The 16,789-nt window shown below is 46.9% G+C and overlaps 1 pseudogene; it reads right to left on the reverse strand.

Annotated features, from left to right (window-relative positions):
- Positions 1 to 6,467: 6,467 nt before the first annotated feature.
- On the reverse strand, positions 6,468 to 16,139 carry LOC123404254 (annotated as a pseudogene).
- Between the last annotated feature and the right edge of the window lie 650 nt (positions 16,140 to 16,789).

Genomic DNA, 16,789 nt, shown 5'->3' on the forward strand with positions numbered 1-16,789 from the left:
TCTATATTTAGTCTTGACCTCATCGCTCTGCCAGAAAAATCGAGATCGATAAAAATCCAACCTTTTCCTCACCCCAACCGGCACTAGGAAAAAGGACAGGAGAAACATTGGCATACTTGTCAACACTGAGTTGACAAGAACTAAACGTCCTCCGTAGGATAGAAGCTTGCCCTTCCAGCAACTAAGCTTCTTCTCAAAACGATCCTCGATACATCTCCACTCCTTTATGGTCAACTTTCGGTGATGAATGGGGATACCTAAATATGAAAATGGTAGCGTGCCACCCATACATCCAAAGAGTTGGTAATACGTGGCATGTTCAGCTTGTGCATCCCCAAAGCAGAAAAGCTCACTTTTGTGAAAGTTAATTTTCAACCCAGAAAGTTGTTCAAATAAACATAATATGAGCTTCAAATTTCTGGCCTTATTGAGATCATGTTCCATGAAAAGGATCGTGTCATCCGCATATTGTAAGATCGAGACACCCCCATCAACTAGATGCGGTACTAGTCCCCCTACTAAATCTTTGTCATTAGCTCTCCTGATCATCAGCGCCAGCATACCCGCTACGATGTTAAATAAAATAGGAGACATAGGATCTCCTTGCCTAAGTCCCTTAAGTGTCTGAAAGAAATGACCAACATCATCATTTACTTTAACACCGACACTTCCTTTTTTTATAAAACAATCCACATGCTTTCGCCAAATGTCACCAAACCCTTTCATACGTAGAGTTTGTTGCAGGAAAGACCATTTAACTTTGTCGTATGCCTTTTCGAAATCCACCTTGAAAATAACTCCACTTAGTTTCTTGGAATGTAGTTCATGCAGAATCTCATGCAGAACGACAACCCCTTCAAGAATATTCCTACCCGGCATAAACGCTGTCTGCAAAGATTGCACAACCGAATGTGCCATCTTAGTTAGCCTATCCGTTCCCACCTTTGTGAAAATTTTAAAGCTCACATTGAGCAGGCATATAGGACGAAATTGTTCAATTCTGGAGGCACCCTCTTTCTTCGGTAATAGTGTAATCGTACCGAAATTAAGATGAAAAAGTTGCAGGTGACCAGAGTACAAATCATTAAACATGGACATAAGATCCGCCTTAATAATATGCCAGCAACGTTTATAAAACTCAGCCGGAAACCCGTCTGGACCAGGAGCTTTACCACATTTCATACCCTCAATTGCCTGTAACACCTCTTTCTCTAGGAATGGTGCGGATAGACTCTTGTTGTCCGCTTGTCCAACTTGAGGAATATCCGCAATCTGGTGCTCGTCCATAGACACAAAACTATGATCTGGAGCACGAAACAACCGTTTATAGTAATTTGTGATATAAAGTTTAAGGTTCTCATGCCCTACTACGGTACCTTCATCTTGCTCGAGCTGTGTGATTCTCTTTTTCCTATGTTTGCCATTTGCAATCAAGTGCAAAAACTTTGTGTTATTGTCCCCCTGGACACGTGCCCTAACCTTGGCTGTGACAGCCCATTTCATTTCCTCTTCCCTTAACAGCACACGCACCCTTTGTTCGGCCTCATATTTTGACGACCTTTCATGTTCATCTAACATGTCAGTCTTAGCCTTACGATCCAGGGCATCTATAAAGTGAAGTAGTTGGTCTTGCTCCTCTTTATACTGTCCAGACACATTCTTAGCCCAACCTCTCAGGAATTGTATAAGATGTCGGATTTTGCGATGCCAGATGTCGACACTTGATGTCCCATCCGTATGTTTACTCCATTCTCTAGCGATAATGTCTAAAAATCCCTCACGAGAGAACCAACTGGCCTCAAAAGAGAAGGCATCTTTTTTTCCTTTGTGTGTGGCATTTCCAGAATCTAACAATAGTGGAGTATGGTCAGATATAGCCCTCTGCATGGCACTGACTGTGACTAGAGGAAACTTCTGCTCCCAGTCAAAGCTAGTCAGTACTCTATCCAGTTTTTCGAAAGTTTGGTTAGGTAGAGAATTTGCCCAAGTAAATTTCCTACCGGAAAGTTCAATTTCCCGCAGATTCAGACTCTCTATGATCGTATTAAACATAAAGGGCCATCTACCATCAAAATTATCATTGCTTTCTCATCAGGTCGCCTAATGATATTGAAATGACCACCCACCACCAGTGGTAGATTTTCATCGCAAATTCGAACCAGATCAGCCAAGAAAGCAGGTTTGAGCTCCGCTTGAGCGGCACCATAGACCGCTACTAGTGCCCACTGAAACCCATCTTCCTTGTTTCTAATTCTAAATTTTACTGTGAAGTCACCTAATATTACTTCACGCACTTGTAATGTATTGCAACGGACCCCGAGTAAGATCCTCTGGATCTTCCTCTAGGAGGGAGACAATGCCATTGAAAATCCACTCCTCCAGAAAGGGAGTTAAGAAAGTGCGATGTAAAGTTATCCCGCCCCGTCTCCATCAACGCGATGAAGTCAAGACTATGTTGTAACGTTGATTCTGCAAGGAATCTAATTTTAGCCAAGTCTCTAAGACCTCTGCTATTACAAAAAAGTCCTTTCATATTTTATCATAATTTTTTTTGCAGTCTTGAATCTAGCACTCTTACGAACAGCCGATACTGGATAAACTCTTCGTTTCGAATTGCGCTTTGGTTTATCCGAAGCATACTCCTGGTCCATATAACCATGAATATCTTTGGCTGTATCATTAAGATGGGTAGAAGATCCGTGCGAATCATCAAACGCTGCTTGCGTCTGTTTAATTTCCTCTTCGGGTAGTAAGTTTTGACATATTAAATTCACTCCCCCCATATCCGATATCTCCTTATCATTCATAGGTCTAACTGCCGCTAAGTTTCGAATAATATCCAATGCCCTATCAACTTCCAAGTCTAATAAGTCATTAATAGATTTTGAAACTTGTTGACTAGTCTCACCCAAAGACACCCCAACTGCCTTAGCATTATCTAAAATCTCTTGCGTAGTGAAATGAAGAATAGAATGTTCAGCATTAAAATTCATACCTGTTGAATTCTGAACCTCTTCATTTTGGCCATACGCATCGCCCGTCCAATCTGCAGGTCATCCGCATCTGGCAGTGACTGTACCGGATGACTGGCGCGTCTATCCGGCCCCATCGGATTGGGAACACCTCCAAAAGCTATGACTTCATCAACCGAGATCGATCCAGACTCTGGTAAAGTGACCGAAGGAATATACTCCGAACCAGCCCTGGGTAATGGATCCTCCACCAAGACGGAACCACCCCCATATTGTGATCGGACTTAGCAGCAGAAAGGACAGAACCTGCCTGGTCTACCCGAGCGCTAGCTAGCGCGTCGGCGCAAACTTCCTGTACAGTCACTGTAGTAGGCCGAGTGACTGCCTTATGCATGTGGCAACCCGTAGCGATCACGTCTTCATACGTATCCAGCACGTCAACCTGAACATGCATATTCGCCTCGTGGGCCTGACTGTCATGCAGTTGATCATCATGCGTGGTGAATCCTGCGTGGCCTTCTCCTGCGCTGAGAAACACCTCGCCGACATCAGCGTGTGCAGCCCCATCATATTCCAATCCATCCTCAGAAACTGCACCCTGTGCTGGCTGCTCTGCTGGTTCAGCAGTACAAAGCGGCAGAAGTCCCGCTGGTGCCGCATCTTCCGTCGTGAGAAGCCCAGCCTCCTGGCCGAGCGAGTCGTTGATAGCATCCGTATGCAACTGCATACGCTGCGATAGGCCATCCACCAGCGGCTGACAGTCAAGGGATACGAGCCCATCCGCCTTGCTGCCCTCCATACCAGCATAAGCAGATCCAGCACCAGTCAACCCCTGCACCGAAGAAGGTGTATTCAACGAAGCCTTAGCACCCACCAAATATTCTCCGAGTGACAAAGGTTCCAGCGCCGATTTAGACTGCACACTTCCAATGTAAGTCTTAGGCTTCTTTCCCAAGAATCTCGGCAAACTAGAGCCATTTGATCCCGCACGAGATCCAATTTTTGCTGGCGCGGAAGATGGTTCAAAAGCACCGAAAAGCAATTCCTTATGCAGATCAGAGTTGGTTGGGCCCAAACCAGCGCCCGGAGTAGTCTGATTTTGCTGCGTATTAGATGTCTGCTTAGGGAAACTATTAGGACCTGTGTCATTTGACCCATCTGCATTATCTTTAGACCCACTGGCATCATCGTCGTCAGTCATATGAGTGTCTATATCTGTATCAGGGGCATCAAAAAGTGTAGGACTCTCAATCTCCAGCTGGAGAGTGTACCTCAACCCTTCAAAGGTCCAAATAACCTCATCTGGAATTAATTCAATATCAAGAACACTCACCATCATTCTGGCAACACCTTTGGCTCTGGTATATATCATATCCACCTCCTCAGTCTCACCAATAAGCGAACCCAAACTCCATGTCACCTGAAAATCATTGGTCGCTCTAGATGGAGCACCTGCAAAATGCACCCAAATCTGAGGTAAAGGTCTCCCCTTCGGCTCTTCGCATTTCCATGCATCAAACTCAAGCACTATGCTCGTACTAGCAACCCTGCACATCCCAAACTTCAGCAGTCGGGCTAGATCTTCCTTTGTAGGAAAAACAACCTTGTAAACATTATCCGCTATCAAAACCGGTTCCCATCTGAAGGTTGGAGAGACTAGCTCCTTAAGCTGCTGCACTAATTGCTCCACAGTGAGCGCCCCCCTAGTCACCGTAACTGTACCCGTGAAGCCAGCGTCAGGGGCATGAAAATTTGTCGTAGCAGCTGGTGACTCAAAGAACATCAAGTCTTGACTAGAGACACCATAAATAGTAACGACTGGCAAAGACCCAGTCGTAAGAGGACACTTAGCAACCCCATGCGTCGGCTTCAAGCAGTATACACATAACTTTGCCTTACATTCCGAGACAAAGTGCCCTGTCTCACTGCAACGGTAACAAACCATTTTCTCTTTCTTTCGTGCCCATTTAGAAGGTCTCTCTGGCCCATCTCCCTTGGCGCTCACCAAGCTACGATCAGCCATAGACGAATCCACCACCTCCTTAACTTTTTCCGTGTTGTCTACTAAGGTAGAAGCATTAGGGTCTACTGGCTGGACGGGAGCTTCAACCGGAGGTCTAGGCTTCCTACCGCCTCCTCTGCCAATCCAATTCTGCCTAAAACCTCCTCTTTTCGGATGCGAGGGACCGGAAGGACCCGGAACAAACTGCCCCGGAGGTGCATTGAATCCGTTTCCTGCCTTCCCATCGTAATTCCAAGCAATCCCTCTGCCACCTCTAGCAGATGCACCCCCTCTATGATTCACTTCGCCATAGAAGAGTAGCAGCCAATGAAAATGGCCGAATTTGTTTATGTGTAACTCTAGCACTCACGGTCCAACATGCTAATCCAGTATCACACAAAACAAAGCTACATTCATACTAGAACCCAAGTACTTAGAACCTAGTGTACTGGTTGAATTGACAGAAAACATAACAATCGAGTCTGCAAACCAAATTTGGTAGAAAACCAACCAAATTGGGCAGGAGATATTCAAGAGTTCCATCTCAAGCACGAAAGTGATAGTCAATGACTCACCTCGAAACGAATTGGGTGCAAAGGTTCTTTGATTCAGTGCCGTGGTTTGAGCTTCTTCTCTTCGTTCGATCCAGAAGCCCCCAGAGTACCAAGTCCACCTCCGTCGGTTGCTGTGACGCAGCAACGACTGCTTCTTGCCGCAACTTTGCCGCTCCCTTTTCCCTTTCTACAGTGGTGTGAGAGTAATTGGGCGATGGGGAATCGAATCCGCGTGTGTGCGTTTTTTTCAGTTTGGTCATCGACAGTTCAGTGCTTGGTAGCTATATGTATGTCAGTTCAGTACTAGTTCATGAACATACTTGGTCACCAACACCAAGGTATTAGCAAGTTGGTTCCAATACGTACATGTATAGCAACCAAAATGCTTGGTGGCGAATTATATGTTTTGTTGATGTGAGATGCTCGGCGGCTATTTATATGTTTTCTTGAAATGAGTAATGCATTGCAGTACCTAGGAAACAGAGAGATGGCTGAGTACAAATATGCTTTGATAGACTCAGTCTATCTATGAGAGATCAAGCAAAACCAAGCAGTAATAATTAAGCTTATACAAATGAAACAAACTCACTCATTTCAGTTCACGACGGTGAGGAATTGCCGTGTTTCGGGAGGCATTACAGAGAAACAACCAACTATGCATGATAGGACGCAGTTGCAAAGAAACTAAGAGCCATAGGACTCATTACAAATAATTAAAAGCATGAACAATTGCAAGGTATAACAAATTAATATGATTTTTAATTACCGAAGGAGGTTGCCACTTTTTTCCCAACCCAATTGACCCTTTTTCATTAATTGATCAAAATAGAGGGGATGGACAAGAAGGTACCAAGTTTGGGCACCAACAGGAAACCCGCAGCTGAGTGCTGGTTCTAAAGCACCCACTACGGGGCAAAAACCTGTTAGCACTACCCAAAAGAGAGTCTAGAGCAACAACGAGTGAAAAAATAAGGATTACAGCAAAGTACATACATACTTCCAGCAGCAGAAGACAACGCGAGGACACGAAAAGAGCATGACTAGGCACGGAGCTCTGGAACATGCTCCATCTTGTACTTCATCTGGTTCAGATCCCAGTCAGCCTTGAAGTCCTTGTGCAGGTCTAGCATCCAGAGCTTCTTCAGGGACCCAAGCGACTCGATGCCACAAGGGACCATACTGAGCTTCGAGAGTGACATGACGTAGATCCCTTCAATGCATGGAATGGCGCCCTCCTCAAACTCCAGTTGCTTGACATTAGGCATGCGCCTCAAGACAAGCGTCTTCAACTGACAGAAGCACCCTGCAGAAAGTACCAATGTACCTGCACTACTCACCCTGTTAAGACTGAGATAAGTGAGAGCTGGCAGATGAAATGCCAGCAGCTGCAGCGGGTCCTCATTCCCAAGATTGCACCAACTTAGAGCCAGATACTTGATGTTCTTCCCATGACCCTGAAATACCGGGCACTTGAGCGTCCCTCTGGCCCAGCCGCCTCTGATGATCAGTCTGTGCAGCCTCTTGGAAATTGGCTTGAGTGCTTGGAAAGAAAGTGTCTCCTTCTCATCACACGCACAGAGAAGTAAGCTAGAAAGTAGGGGCATGGCTGAGAGGGTCTTGAAAAGGTCATCACAGTTAGATGCATTGATGTCATCAATCCAAACGGTCTGCAACTTACTCATGTTCTTCAGCTCTAGCGACAAGTCTTTGCTGGCATGGACGGTCTCAAGAGTTTGCAATTCTTTAAAGTTGGAAACCATTTTCGGTGCTTCCACTCCGACAAAGTACCTGAGTTCCGCCTGCTTCTCATCAGCAAACCTTTCAGCTAAAAGGTGTCGTAACTTCTCAACCTTCACAATTCCTGGTGGTAGTTTTTCTATTTTTGTTTGCTTGACGTCCAGCGTCTCGAGGTTTGACAGTTTTTCAATAGTATCTGGCAGTGACTGAACTCTGGTGCGCCTCAAGCCGATGTAACGGAGATTGAAGAGATTCCCAATGGATGCTGGCACTATGGTTGATCCCAGAGTCTTGACTCTTGAAGCTCGAGAACGGTAAGGTAGCTGGACCCAGACAAAACTGAGGAGAACATGTTGGTAGAGGACGAATCTGCGGCGAGTGAGATGACAGGTTCGTAGTCGTGGAAATTCCACTCCTGCAGCTGTGTTACTGTCTCTCCAACAGCGTGTCAACAACCGGCGAACTTCTTTATCCATGAGCATCATTTCGCCCTGATCATTCGCCGAGCCAAGCCTCTCCTCTTTAGCAACAGCAAGAGCTAGGTCTCGGACAATGTCATGCATCTTACATTTACTAACCCTCAAGAGCTCATCCCTCTCCACAACTTCCAGCATATTACGGCCGATGAGTTCCATGAGATTCTCCTCGGCCACTTCCTCTTGTTGAACGTGCGTATGCAGCCGTACAGGCGTGCCTACGCGATTCTTGCTTCGGCCGGCTACTTGACGGAACTTGCGTAACTAGCGACACGAATAAAACTGATCAATGAATTTGATGGCTAAAGGCCCGTGTCGAGCCTTTGCTTTGTATTGTTTTTCGTTTTTCTTTTGGTGTTACAATCAACACCCCTAAGGTGTCTTTTATACACGTCCACAAGGGACTATGGAAATAGACTAGGACTAGGAATCCTAATACTACTAGGACTCGGTTTGGCTTTCTTTCCTAATCCTACATGAGCAACATGATTAACATCTACATTCACCTCCTTAATCTTGTTGCTTGACTTCACTTCTTGCACTCCGACTTTCCTCCTCATCTCGATGAACTTCTGTCGACCGAGGGACTTGGTGAAAATATCGGCAAGTTGGTCTTTCGTGTTCACATGTTGAACCTCGATCAACCCTTCTTCAATGCACTCCCGGATATGGTGGAACCGGGTATCTATGTGCTTGCTCCTTTCGTGATGAACCGGATTTTTGCACAACGAGATTGCAGCTTGGTTATCGATCTTCAGTGACACCTTCTGCACCTCCCGCTTTGCAAGAATAGCTAGGAGTCTTCTCAGCCACACTGCTTGACAAGCCGCCGTGCTTGCCGCTATGTATTCTGCCTCGCATGAAGACAGTGCCACCACCTTTTGCTTCTGAGAATTCCAGCTAATCGGATTCGGGCCAAGGTAGAAAACCATGCCCGTTGTGCTCTTTCGGTCATCAACATCACCTGCCATGTCGCTATCTGAATATCCACGAAGGATCAATCCTTCCTTTCCCTTTCTGTACGTGCAACCAAGATTAATGGTGCCTTTCACATAGCGCAAGATTTGATTGACCGCGCTCATGTGCTCGGTTGTCGGATTCTCCATGAAACGACTCACGATCCCGACTGAATAAGCCAAGTCAGGTCGGGTATGCACCAAATATCTTAGGCTGCCCACAACGCTTCGATACATTGTGGTGTCCACTGGCGGATTTGAGCTACGCTTGCTCAACTTGTGACGTTGGTCCATTGGAACTTGTGTCGCGTAGCAATCTGACATGCCACACTTGTCCAATAACTTGACCGCGTAAGCCGATTGACATAGGAAAATCTCTCCGGAGCTTTGCTTCACTTCGATGCCCAAGTAATAGCTGAGTAATCCCAGATCACTCATGCTAAACTTGTTCTTCATTTGCGCCTTGAAACGTTCAATTTCTTGTACGCTATCTCCGGTGATAATCAGATCGTCGACATAAACTCCAACTAGCAGGTTTGAGCCTTTGGAGTTCTTTGTATAGACTGCGTGCTCGAGGGGACATCTCTTGAACCCGAGCGAGACCAGACTTCGGTCTAACTTTGAGTTCCAAGCTCTTGGCGCTTGCTTTAACTCGTAAAGTGCCTTCTTGAGCTTGTAAACTTTCCCTTCTTCGCCTTTCTTCTCGTAGCCGAGGGGTTGTTCCACGTACACTTCTTCTGTGAGATCGCCGTTGAGGAAAGCGGATTTAACATCCATATGATGAACCTTCCAATCCTCTTGTGCTGCCAAAGCTAGGAGCACTCTCACCGTCTCGATTCGAGCAACCGGTGCAAACACCTCATCATAGTCAACTCCTTGACGTTGAACGTAGCCCTTTGCAACGAGTCTTGCCTTGTACTTCACAATGGCACCCTCCGTGTCCTTCTTTAACTTGTAAACCCACTTCAAACCTATTGTCTTTTGGTTTGGAGGTCGGGTTACCAAAGTCCACGTGCCATTGCTCTCAATTGCCTTCATCTCCTCATCCATGGCGTGCGTCCAGCTAGGACTTTTTCTCGCCTCTACGAAGTTCGCCGGCTCCTCAACTCCGAACAGACATAGTCCGGAGTACTCGAGCGTAACTGGCTTTGTGTACTTGTAGACTTTCTTGAGGGTCTTGTAGCGACGAGGCCCTGAGGAGTCCGTTGTGGCTTGCGAAGGGGGCGACACAAATTTTGTCGGTGTTGATGCACTTGAGGAAGACGGCTGAGACCTTGGTGTGTCATCGACATCCGTGTCGTCGGCGTAGTCGTCGTGACTGTGACCATCATCTTGATTGTCGTCGTCACTATGCGCCTCGTTGTCGATGTTGTCATCGAGACCTCCGCCTGCGTCGTGCGCGGCGTTGTCGCTATCTCCTTGCGACCTATGCGCGTCGTCGTCGGTGTCGGCACCATGATGATCACTACCATTGTGGTCACCTTGGTTGGGCGTCTTGCCAATCACCTGGACATCCTCCCCTGCATCATCATCAGTTGGAAATTCAACTGCAAATATGTTACTGTTTGGAGCATCGTCGGCTGCGGCACTCCAATTCCACGCTTGGTTTTCTTCAAACACGACGTCGCGTGAAATCCGTAGACGCTTGGTTTGTGGATCGTAGAAACGGTATGCCTTGGTGCCAGAACTGCTCTCGTATCCGATGAACACCATCTTGGTGCTACGATCGGCAAGCTTTGAGAGGTGCGGCTCCGCCGTCTTCACATGTGCCACGCACCCGAATGTCCGTAGATGAGACACATTCGGCTTACGTCCGTAAATTGCTTCATACGGAGTCTTGCCGATCACCGCCTTCGTTGGAGCCCGGTTGAGAAGATAGACCGCCGTCGAGACAGCTTCTCCCCAAAAGGTCCTTGGCAGGTTCTTGCTCTTGAGTAAACTCCTTTCCATGTCAACGACGGTTCGATTGCGCCTTTCAACGACCCCATTCTGCTGCGGCGTGTAAGGTGCCGTGAGGAACCTCTTTATGCCAATCTTCTCGCAGTAGTCGTTGAACTCATTCGACGTAAACTCTCCGCCGCGATCTGTCCGTAGAGGGCGAACCTTCAGCTTGTGTTCCATCTCTGTTGCAGCCTTCAATTTCTTGAACGCTTCAAACGCCTCATCTTTAGATCGTAGGAGAATGACCCACATATATCTCGAGTAGTCGTCTACCACAAGGAAGAAATACTTCTTTCCAGCGTGAGTTGCCGGGGTGATAGGGCCACATAGATCACCATGGAGCAGCTCGAGTGCATCACTTGCACGATAGGTAGACTGAGCAGGGAATGGTCTGCGGTGCTGTTTTCCAACCAAGCACCCGTCACATACTCGATCAACATGGTCGATAACTGGCATCCCGGATACCATCTGCATCTTTGACATCTTCTTCAAGGCGTAGAAGTTAACGTGTCCAAATCTAGCATGCCATAACCACGAATCATCATCACTCTTGGCAAGCCAACACTCCGGTTGAGATTGATCAAGGTTGAGGATATAGAGCCTATTCCGTGTGCGATTAACACGAGCTAGCACGTTTCGGAGGTTGTCGAAGATCGTCATCACTCCGCTCTCTATATTCACCTTGCATCCATTCTCGTCAAGCTTCCCAATAGAGATGATGTTGTTGCGCAGCCGTGGGATGTAGTACACTCCGGTGAGTATGCGATGTTCGCCTGTGAGACCCTCAAAGAGGACAGATCCTTGCCCGCAAATCTCCACAGCTGAACCATCACCGAACTTGACCGAGCCTTCAACATCGTATTCCAGCTCGAGGAATTTCTCCTTGCACCCCGTCATGTGGTTACTGGCACCCGTGTCGAGATACCACGACACGTTCTGATCACCGGATAACTTTGGTGTCACTTTTTCCTCATGAAGTAGCACCTTCCGGCTTGGTTTTACAACCACCGTTTCAGCGAGATCACAAACTTCGGCCATCAGAAGACCTGGACCTTCGTCTTCCTGCTTTGCCAAATTTGCCTTGATCTCCCGCTTGTTAGGCTTTGGACAATCCTTCGTAAAGTGACCCATCTTATTGCAGTTATAGCACTTGACCTCGGACAAGTCCAAGTTCCGTGGTTTCTGCTCTTTAGATTGGCCCGCCTTACCACGACCTTGTGGTTTGCCTTTTCCTTTGCCTTTTCCGGTTTGTCCATCGCCCTTCGTGTTGCTTGAGCCTTCGCCACCGTCACGCCTTCCTTTGCTACTTGGGGCCTCCCAGTCTGTGCGCGAGTACATGAGTTGGTTACTACCTCCTCCTTTGCCTTTCCGACAGCCACGAGCATTCTCTTCCCATGTCCGCAATCGTCCGATCGCCTCCGTTATGGTCATGTCGTCGATGTCGTAAAGCTGCTCGAGCGTGCCGATGACGTACATGAATTTATCAGTGACAGAACTGGAAAATTTCTCCACGATCTCGGTCTCATCGAGCTTTGCACCAAGCGCGCGGATCTCTCCCACCAAAGTAGTAAGACGCATGGCGTAGTCATTCACCGATTCAGTTTCCTCCATCTGCAACTTGTGAAATTGGCGCTTCAGCACTTGTGCCCGAGCCTTGGTGACGCGATCTTCTCCGATCCTCATCTCCTTGAGTGCGTTCCACGCCTCTCTTGCCGTCTCGAACTCCGCCAATGTCATCAGCACGGAATCCGGCACAGACTGGGCTATGGCGGCCATGGCACCTTCGTCGCGCTCCTCGTCGACGTCGTCGTCCGTGATGGCCTCCCACACTCGAAGGGATCGAAGAATAATCTTCATCTTCACCGCCCACACGCCGTAGTTGGCGTCGGTGATCATCGGGTACTGGATGGGGATGTTGCGATGCGCCTGGACGTTAGCGCCGCTCGTTCCTCCACCACTGGTTGCTGACTTGACGCCCTTCTTCACCTTGTTGCCGTTCTTGTTCGCCTTGGCACCGCCGCTGCCGGACTTGACCGACTCAGCGTCGCTGTCCGTCATCGTAGATCGTAGATCGTCGAGGCTCTAGATACCAATTGTTGAACGTGCGTATGCAGCCGTACAGGCGTGCCTACGCGATTCTTGCTTCGGCCGGCTACTTGACGGAACTTGCGTAACTAGCGACACGAATAAAACTGATCAATGAATTTGATGGCTAAAGACCCGTGTCGAGCCTTTGCTTTGTATTGCTTTTCGTTTTTCTTTTGGTGTTACAATCAACACCCCTAATGTGTCTTTTATACACGTCCACAAGGGACTATGGAAATAGACTAGGACTAGGAATCCTAATACTACTAGGACTCGGTTTGGCTTTCTTTCCTAATCCTACATGAGCAACATGATTAACATCTACACCTCTGGCGTGCTGCTATCTTTCTTCATCGCAAACCCTTCAGCAACCCACAACCGCACGAGGCTTTCCCGTGACATTTCATAGTCTTCACGGAATAAGCTACATTACAGGAAGCAGTTCCTGAGATCACCTGGCAATTAGTCATGGTAGCTCAGATTAAGTATAGCTTGGACATGGTTATTCCCCCGCGGCTCGCTCTGAAGATGGTTGTACACCTGATTCCACGCGTGCTCTGTTGGTTGCTTTGTGGACAATAGGCTCCCAGACGATACAATGGCCAATGGTAGGCCACGACACCGCTCAACTACAGCAGTAGCCACCGCCTCAAGCTCTGGAGGGCACTTGTGGTCCAGGCTGTTGTGGAAAGCCCTGGAGCAGAATAGCTTCAACGACTCGACGCCACCCAACGGTTGCAGTATTAGGTGACGCCCCACTGGAGCAAGAGCCGCAACATCTTCCTTCCGTGTTGTGATCATAACATGGCATCCTTGGAGGCCCTGGAATGCACTGCTCATCTGAGTATATGCTTCTTTATCCCACACATATCGAGCACGATCAAGCACTTCCTATCTTGCAATATCTTCTTTATCGCCTCTGTCAACTCATAAACATCAGGTTTGGCGCCCGCCCTAAGAGGTGACGGAGGCGGCGACTCTTCTGTGTGCTGTATCTTGTTGAGCAATGTCTTCAGCAAATCCACTACATCATATGCCCGTGACACCACAACCCAAGCATGAGCATTAGGGAAGTTGGTTTTCTCCCGATCATAAACATTTTTCACAAGGGTTGTTTTTCCCAAGCCTCCCATACCAGAAACTGTAATCACTGTGCTTTCGTTCTCATTGGTGGTCAGCCATTCGGTCAACTTGCTCCTGTTTCCATCAATTCCCACAAGATCCTTAAGCAGCCTCCATCAATTGTCTCTGCATGCTCATTATTGATGGGTTGGACTGTATCACTCCAATAATCACGCAGTCCTTTGACCTGCCTAATCTCCTCCTCTAGCTCTACAACTTCCTCGGCAATTTTACTGAAGACCTTTATATGGCGTGAACCTCTGAAGATGTAGCGATTTAGAGCATGGTTAATAGTATAGCCAACTGCTGGCTATAAGCTGTCTTATAGCCTATTTTATAGCTAATTTGTATAATAGTTAGCTATAAAAGAGTACTACTTTTATCATATATGACCCACATTTCATTCTCACAAAACACCTAGGAGCACGTGCTAGAGTTGGCTCTTCACGAAGAGCCCGCTTCACCTCTCTCTCCTCTTCTTTCTCATCCAACTCAGCAAAAATACAGTATTTTAATCCTTACAGCCTGCTGACTGTACCTTATTGTACTTGCTCTTAAGAAGCCTTCGTCCTTGAGCTTAAGAGCCTCATACGAGTACTTGTCAACCACATCCTCAACATGGTAGGCCAGCTTCCTCACGTTTCCAACCCATCCCCTTGATGATCTTGTTGCTGAGTTGTGTTGTACCCAAATGTTCGATTACATCATTCATCGTCTTGAGTTCTGTATCGATTCTTTTGATCTTTGCTGGCAATTCCTTCACATTATCAACCTTCCTCGACAGCTTGTCAATGACAGCCAAGACAGCTACATTCAAAAGGACTGTCCCAATCTTTGACACGGCGAGGAGTATAGCCTCCGCCATTCGCTGCTGAAAAACACCAACGCCGAACAAATATATCAGTTTCAGCTTCGACAAATGTGGCACATTATGTTTATGAAGGATCATATCAGTTTCAGCTTGGACAAAATGTGGCATATTATATATATGCTTATAAAGGATGGTGCACACGGCTATATTGTCGTTTCGTGTTTAGTACATTTACCCAATTTGTTAACTAACCGAGCTAAATAATTTTTTGCCCATAACATGTACAACGAAGACAAGCGCTACTGTATTATTACTTTTTTGACATAAAAGGAACATGGATCCCACATTTCGTTTTGACAGAAAACCGATATGGTGATACATCCAACACCCCCGTCGTCTGTCTCCTCACACATACAGAAGTGCGCAAAACTTTCCAAGCACCGAACACACTAGGGTACACAAAAGGAGAGCATAAAGCCACCTTACAGTTATCGAGGACATGGAAAGTCCACTCAACAACACACTGAAAAACTGAGCGATGAAACACCAGCTATAGTAGTGGCTGGCGCATCAGTGCTTAGGAATAGATGGGTGGGAGAATGGCTTCTGCCCATGTTAAGCGCTATTGTACTCTTATCTTTTTTTTTTCTCTGATGACCGTATGCATCGATTGATGCAGAGGCCGGGGGTTTGAACCTCTTTTTTCAGAAAAAATCTTTTTTTTCTCTCCGTAAAAGGAGCATGGCTCCTGGTTTCCATTTAACTGAAAACCAACACCCCCTGCCTTTCATCTGTCTCACACGCATTTAGAACTCAGAAGTGCGCAAAACTTCATCATCTACTCCCTCCGTTCCTAAATATAAGTTTTTTTAATGGTTTCACTAGTGGACTATATACGGATGTATATAGACATATTTTATAGTGTATATTCATTTATTTCGCTCCGTATGTAGACCCCTAATGAAATATCTTAAAAGACTTATATTTATGAACGGAGGGAGTATTATATTAGTCAGTGGAACCAAAGATGTGTTGGTGGAAACCCTGTTCTCCAACCTCCAACGGTTTTTACCACCGGCTGGCGGTCGACGGACCCAAAACAGTGTGCAAGACTGCAACAACAACAACGACGACATACAATAGTACAGTATATGGGAGGAGTTCATGGAGCCTCTTTCTTTTTTCCCATTGGACCGGACCGGGGTTCAGCTACCATCAGAGATGACGGGACATCCAACACAAGGAGATAAAATAAAGCTCACGGAGGCTTACCGCGCGATCTGCTTCCGGGCCGTCGGCTATCCTCTCGGCTCAGCTGCAGCCGCCGGCGCCGTTGCCGCTTGGGAGGCCGCGGCCTGGTCGCCCCTGGGTGGTAGGGAGTGGGGACCAGGGAAGAGCGGCAAGCGGGAGAGCAGCGGTGGATCCATGGTCGTGGGCGGAGGGAGCTTTGTAGATTTGGCCAAAGTCCGGTTTTTTGGACGGACCGACGGACGGAGACAGAGCAGTGGCTTGACCTGAACTGGGTCGTCGTCTCGGCACCCTTTCCTTCCTGCCGAATTCCATCCCGCGTCCAACGCAGTTTCTGCTACCTGCTGTTTTCTATTTTTTTAATAATAAATACTCCAACGGTTTCTAAATACTATTCGCCCCTTTCTAAATAGTAATAGTGCACGTGCAACACACGTGTAATCGAATAATGTGGGATGAAAACAATGGACTGAAACCACATTGTATGACACATGCATGTGCTCATTCTTGGTCGAGGTAATTATTTTTCTTTGAGCAAATATACAAGTAATACTCCAACATATAACACAATGATACTTGTATATTGCTAAAATTACACACTTAATAGCAGCATGACACATAAAACTTACATCTACACTGTAAGCAACATGTATATATGAACATAGTATGCTCACACCAAAGAATATGGTAAGCCTAGCTAAAAATGTGATGCCCGTGCGTTGCCACGGAACGGAACAATTTATAAGGGCAATAAGTCATTAAATAGTTTTCGTATGACAAGCACAAATGCTCAAACTATCTCCGGCTACACTGTCATCTCCTGTTAAACTCTGCCAAATTTCCGTCATCCCTCGTGGTTCTCCACATCAATGATTACATGGAGCA

Source organism: Hordeum vulgare, chromosome 1H, assembly GCF_904849725.1.
Source record: "Hordeum vulgare subsp. vulgare chromosome 1H, MorexV3_pseudomolecules_assembly, whole genome shotgun sequence".
NCBI classification, from domain to species: domain Eukaryota; kingdom Viridiplantae; phylum Streptophyta; class Magnoliopsida; order Poales; family Poaceae; genus Hordeum; species Hordeum vulgare.